This window comes from Panthera pardus, unplaced genomic scaffold, assembly GCF_024362965.1.
Source record: "Panthera pardus isolate Hobbes unplaced genomic scaffold, ASM2436296v1 HiC_scaffold_26, whole genome shotgun sequence".
Lineage (NCBI taxonomy): Eukaryota > Metazoa > Chordata > Mammalia > Carnivora > Felidae > Panthera > Panthera pardus.
In genome coordinates, this window is record NW_026526832.1 from 16,613,699 (window position 1) to 16,619,698 (window position 6,000).

The following is a 6,000-nucleotide window of genomic DNA, read 5'->3' on the forward strand; positions in this document are numbered from 1 at the left end:
CTAACCCCTGGACACCAATGCACTCTCACTTGTCCTGACTCTCCACTGCTAACTCCTTTGGCTAGAAAACCTATCTCCTTTATCCTGCAGTCACTTCTCTTCCTATCTTAGCCACGGCCACCCCCAACAAAAGCAACTTGTATGTGTTTCCACAGCTCTCTGTACCCACCACAACTATACGAGTCCCTCTCCCACTGCATTAGTTATTTATCTTATTCACTGGTCTACAAACTTTTGGACCTGAAACTTCTCCCTGTACTCCATTATGATAAGGTCAGGAATTAATCTTTACATGCCAAAGACTTGGCAGGGCAATTCCATAAAGGCTCAAAGAAACAATGAATGTCCAAGCTACTTTTATTCCATATCCTTTTTTTCCTAGAGAGACTAGAACACTTAATGCAAATACATCAAAGCAATGAACCAACCTAACGTAAGCTTTCGCTCAAAAGTCACCCAGCAAATTATTCTTTTGGAGTTTAATAAAAACCAAATCTTCCTTAATTATTGATTTTTGCTTCCTGTTAGAAATTAGTCAACTCTTTGTTTTAAAATAATTTTTAAAATAAAGGGCACCAAAAGTAAGATGACTATACCACTTAACCAAAGTAACTGTAGTCATCACCATATAAATCACTGTTGGATGCTAATGGAATGAAACACAATTTTTATAAAATATAACCAAAACAATCACAAAAGAAATTACTTCATTGAAAAACTTGTTCCTATATATCTCCTTAACGCGTAACAAATCTGTATGATACCGGAAAACCATATGGCAGTTAAGAACAGAGTTTTTCCATTCGGTGCCTCAGTTTCCTCATTGGTATAACAAGATGAGAAAGTACTTCACAAAATTGCTAGGTGACTGAGTCAGCACAAATAAGGTTCTTGGCAGAGAAACCGCATAGTAATAAATGTCAACTGCTATCATTGAATATTTTTAACTTTCTTAACCCCTTTCATATATACATTGCCTTGTTTTGTTTTGTTTTCTTCACAATACAATGAGCTTGTTTGGACAAGAAATGCTTTGCCCGGTCCAGAGAGGAGACACAAAGAGGTTATATGATTTCCCTAATGTATTTTAATTGGCAGAGTAGGAACTAGAAACCACACCTACCCCAGCCCCAGGCCAAACTGACCAAATCTCCAGGTAGCACTTTGGAAGAAAAAGTCTTTTAGGTTTTCCCCACTGTTTCCTCTTGGCGGTCAGCAACAGGCAGATGGGGGCAGATGAACTAACCCATTAGCTCAAATTAAAACGTAGGAGAAGCCTCACTTTCATAGTACCTGACACACAGTGGGCACTAAAAGACAAGAACTACTGGGGCTGAAACACAAAGTGCTACCGTGTTTCTCAATGACAGAACAAGGCAAAATCAAGCCTGCTATCAAAAAGAAAAGTCACTTGATAATTAACGCTCATCTATCACATCAAAGTAAAATGTGGCAAGAGAAACTTTTCTTAAAAAAAGAAAAAACGTTTAAAAGTTGGACAATTTCCTTTTATTCTCAAAAATCAACAGTTTTGCAAAAAGGACTTTCATTAAGACACTTTTTGAAAACTCAACTAATTATATTCCATGACATGTCTTTGCCCAAGTAAGCGACTGATGTGTATAGACAGTATTTCATCTCTGAAAGCCCTTCACCATACTTGTTACTTCCCTGGGCTTAAACTGAATCCCAATACTCAGCCACGTCTACAGCCACGTGCATATGGAATACAGTTAATGTGCTTCAAAGGCAGATGCAATATTCCAAGGAACCCACCTGAAGCAGGTAAGTACAAAGGAACCAAAAGGTCCCTGAGGCATCTCGAGTGCCCTACCATTATTTCTTCTCTTTAAGGAGCAGGTAGAAGTTAAAAACACCTCAAGGATCAGGCTTGACAGCAGCTCCTGGCTGGGGCCTACCTTTCCTTTCGTGGCACCACCACTCGGGCACCTATGGGCAGGCATCTGGCGCCTGAAGGATATACACAGATCAGGGCTCGCACGTGGTGGCCACTTGGGACGTTTTGCACAGTGGCCGAAACAGGAGTATGTCCGGGGCGAGGCAGCTCCCAGACCCGCTCACATCTGGAACAGGAAGGTCTGGACGCTAATCTGGGCCGTCCAACGGGACACCTGGCCCTCCTCGCCCCGCAGCCGCCTCGCCTTTGCCTAGCCGGCCCGCGCGGTCCCAAAGCCCCCCGACGTGTCCCCAGGCTCCTGGAATCGCTTCCCCGCGCCTCCTCTCACCTGAGCCCGCGACGCCGCCACCTGCGTCAGGACCCCAGTTCCTGGCCAAGTGACCGTTACCTGGGCCGCAGCCCGGGGAGAACCTCGGCTCCAGGGGAAGAGCCCGTGAGACTGCTCCCCCTCCGCCAACTCGGGAATCCCCCGGCCGCCGCCGCCATTTTACCGGCGCGCAACCCCCACCTGATAGTTCAGGCTTCCCACCTGTGACCAGCAGAGGACGTCGAGCGTCGCCTTGGGGGACGCGTGGGCGACCTGGAGAATCCGTGGGGGTCACAACCTCCGAACAGAACCCGCCGCTAATTCATCCCGGAGCGGGGAGGCGTCCGGCCCGTCGCCCTAGTAATGCGTCCCGGAAGGCTCCATCCTGATTGGCTGCGAGCTCCATGACGAGACGGCGTCCCCGGCTGCGTGGGAAGCCCGGGTTCCCAGCGCCCCGCCCCTGTTCCCCTGCGGGGGCCACCCCGGGCGTCCGTAGTCGAGGGCTCCCTTAAAGGGGCCGCGCTCTCTTCCTCTTTTGGCCCTCCCGAAGAGGGGGGCGGTGTAAGGGCGAGGAACAATAGCAATAGGAAACCACGGAGGGCATTGTCCCAGGGAATCTCATCGTCCAGCCAACCCCTAGTTTCAGACTGGAAAACAGAAATCTGGGGAATTGAATTTACAAGCCTACTTTACTAGCTCGAGGTCCCGGGGCAAATCAGTGGTAGAACCAGTTCTAGAACTCCGGTTCCTGATCCGCAGAGCCAAGTTCTCCCTGGCAGGCGCAGCATTTCCCCCCTCCTAGAGAAACTTCTCCTCCGAGCGCCCACAGCCGTTACTAACCCTCGTAAAAGGTGCTCGTCGCTTTGCACTGTGGTGTATCCGCCCCCTGACCTACAGGATTCTAAAGTTCCATAATGGTGGGACTGTGGTTAAACCCCTTCATTTCCCACGCTACGCTTTCCTCCTGCTGGCCTTCAACAAAGACTCACTGAGTAAAAAATCTTAAAAAATAACAAACATAGCCACGCATCACACACAGCCACTCAGAAGTCATTCACGTATGTTTATGTATTTGTTTATTCAACACGTCACGGGATGGGGGGGATGAATTGTCTAAGTACAAGGTTCATGTCCTCACAAAATTTACAGCGTAATAATAACGGACATATAGGTTTGGGATGCAGAGCTTCAATACAGCAAAATTGTCCCCCAATTTCTTTGTGAATCAAAAGTTCCTGAGCTCCTTTCCTAAATCGGCTTCACAACCTCTCCAATTTTGTTCAGAAATACGGAAGTATTTAAGATGTGCTAAAATTGTAATAGAAAACGACCAGAAACAGCAGAGGTAAACACCAATACAAAAGCTGACTCTGCCAATTATCTCTATAACCTCAGGCCTCATTTTTAGCTTTAAAATAAGATTGCTAGATAAAAGATCTCCATTTTTCGCGCAACTCTTACAAGTTTTTAAGTTTCTTGATGTCAGAGACCAGGGGAAAAACCCTGAAGGCACTCCTGGGTTTTGAAAGCAGGGACTATGCAAATAGTTTATCTTTGCATCTCTGTAACTGCTAGAGCTGAGGAAGAGAACTCTGTGTATTTGAATACAACAGATGTTAAATAAAGATTAACTGACTTGAGTGAATCACCCTGGTGTCTTCTCTATTTCACCTTCTAGCCTTTGGCCTTTCTTGAGGGTGAAGGTGGGACCTAAAGGAAAGGACTGAAACTGGAATCTTGAGGGTATTTGCTCTTTTTTTACCCCAAATACTCCCAACACCCACCACATATGTGAGTTTCCTACACCACACAACTCTCCAATTCTCTCTGGACACAACTGGGTATCCTCCACTGTAACTCAATTCACTACTAACTACTCAGAGTTAGCGCAGACCCCACAGGTTAAGGGGTCAGTCGTACAAGGCTGCCCCCCACTTCAGACACCAATCAAAAGTTGGGGCCTCTGGTACCTCTGACCATCCAGCTATAAACTAGGAATTCCCACAACCCCGGTGCTCTAGTTCTAATTTGCTAGAACAGCTCACAGTACTTGCATTTACTGTTTATTGTCAAGGATACAAACTCAGGAACAGCCAAATGGAAGACATAGATGCACAGGACAAGGTATGGGTGGGTTGGAGGGGACACGAAGCTTCCATGCTCCTCTAAGCATGCCAGCCTCCCAGCACCTCAGTGTGGGTACCAACCCAGAAACTTTCAGAACCCCATTAGTTAGGGTTTCTTAGTGGAGATTTCATTACATAGATGTGTTTGATTAAGTCATTGGTCATTGCTGATTAGCTCAACCTTCAGCCCCTCTCCCCCTCCCTGAAGGTAGGTCAATTAGCTTGAAAGTTCCATGATTGGTTCTCCTGGCAACAAGCCCCCATCCTCCAGGGGTCAATCATTAGCATAAACTCCTGTAGAAAGGAGCTTGTTATGAATGACAAAAGACCATCCTATCTCCAATCACTCAACAAAATACTATGGTATTAGAAACTCTGTGCTAGGAATGGGCACAAAGACCAACTATATATTTATTATAGCACAGTATTACAGAAGGTACAAGGAAAAAGACTTGAAGGAGAAATACAAGAAGTATGGCATTCAAGCACCCTGGCTCAGTCCCACTATGGACACTACAAGTCTTGAGCCCAAACCATCTCTTTGTAATCTCAGAAAATTTGTGCTACTGTCATCCAGGAAATTAGGGCCCCGCCCCCTCCAATAAGTGAACTCCAACAGTGTACAAGTGACCTTCTGGACATTTCCTGTGGTGTTTATCTGCTGGAACTTTCCACACTGGCCACTCTTGTACTGTGTGCTCAGCTCACTGCTTAAACTTCATGAACTTATAATATAGTTGGGCATCTCTGATCATAAACTTTACAAGTCAGGTAAATACCAAGGAAGAAAAGAGTTCAAATTGTATAGAAGACACTTTTGTCCTACTTCAGGCTATCACCCCAGTAATAACTTATTGACTCTTGGTAAAGAAGGTCCTTTGCACTAGGAATGAGGTCCACTAGGCTAAAACCGTTCTTGAACCCCAGGCCCTGATGGAATTACAGCTTTCTTAGATTCTCCCCATAGAATTTTCCTAAAATGAATCCCATCACCAATCTTGCCCTAGTAAGAGAAGATGTAAATAGTACAAAGAAAGCTCAAATGCCAGCTTCTTCCACTTACTAGTTATGTGGCCTTAGGTCACGCAATCTCTCTGACACTCAAGTGCCTTTATCTGTAAAATAGGGAGGATAATCTTTCCTTTTTGAGTTGTTGTAAAGGAAAGAGAGAACTCATCTGATAGCAAGCTCTTGTCTTGTACCTCACTTCTAAGTGCGGTTCCTCCAGTGCAGTGTTAAAGCCATCCATGGGGTTGGAAGCCAAACAAATCTTATAAATCCCATTTCTGACACTTGGTACACTGATAATTTGGTTAAGTCACTTAATTTCCTTGGGCCTGTTTCTTATCTGATAAACCTGGTTATTAGTGCCTATGTCATAGGATTGTTGAGCATATTCAAAGGAATAGCAACAACTACCTGCCATTTATTGAGTACTCTCAGTGTGCCAAGTGTGCCAGTGTACCAAGTAGCATGTCAGCCCTTTTGATGAATGGGGTAGGATGAAACTCAGGATGGTTAAGCACCTTGCCCAGGGGCTCACAGTGGGTTGGGGGCAGAGTAAAGGATTTGAGTGTGTGTCTCTCTGACATTGATGCCCTTACTCCTAACCCTTCTGCCCAGCTATACTGAATTTCTTTGGGGATAAT

The 6,000-nt window shown here is 45.5% G+C and overlaps 1 protein-coding gene across 3 annotated transcripts in view; it reads right to left on the reverse strand.

The window, feature by feature from the left end:
* LCLAT1 (lysocardiolipin acyltransferase 1) overlaps positions 1-2,615 on the reverse strand; it is a 181,177-nt gene extending 178,562 nt beyond the window's left edge. The window contains exon 1 of one of the 3 annotated variants that reach the window (XM_019448273.2): positions 2,448-2,615. The gene's annotated coding sequence lies outside the window, so the exon portion shown is untranslated. Of the gene's footprint in view, positions 1-2,246; positions 2,364-2,426 lie in introns of those variants that run through there. The other 2 variants (XM_019448281.2, XM_019448294.2) reach the window with 2 other exon arrangements.
* Positions 2,616-6,000: the final 3,385 nt, after the last annotated feature.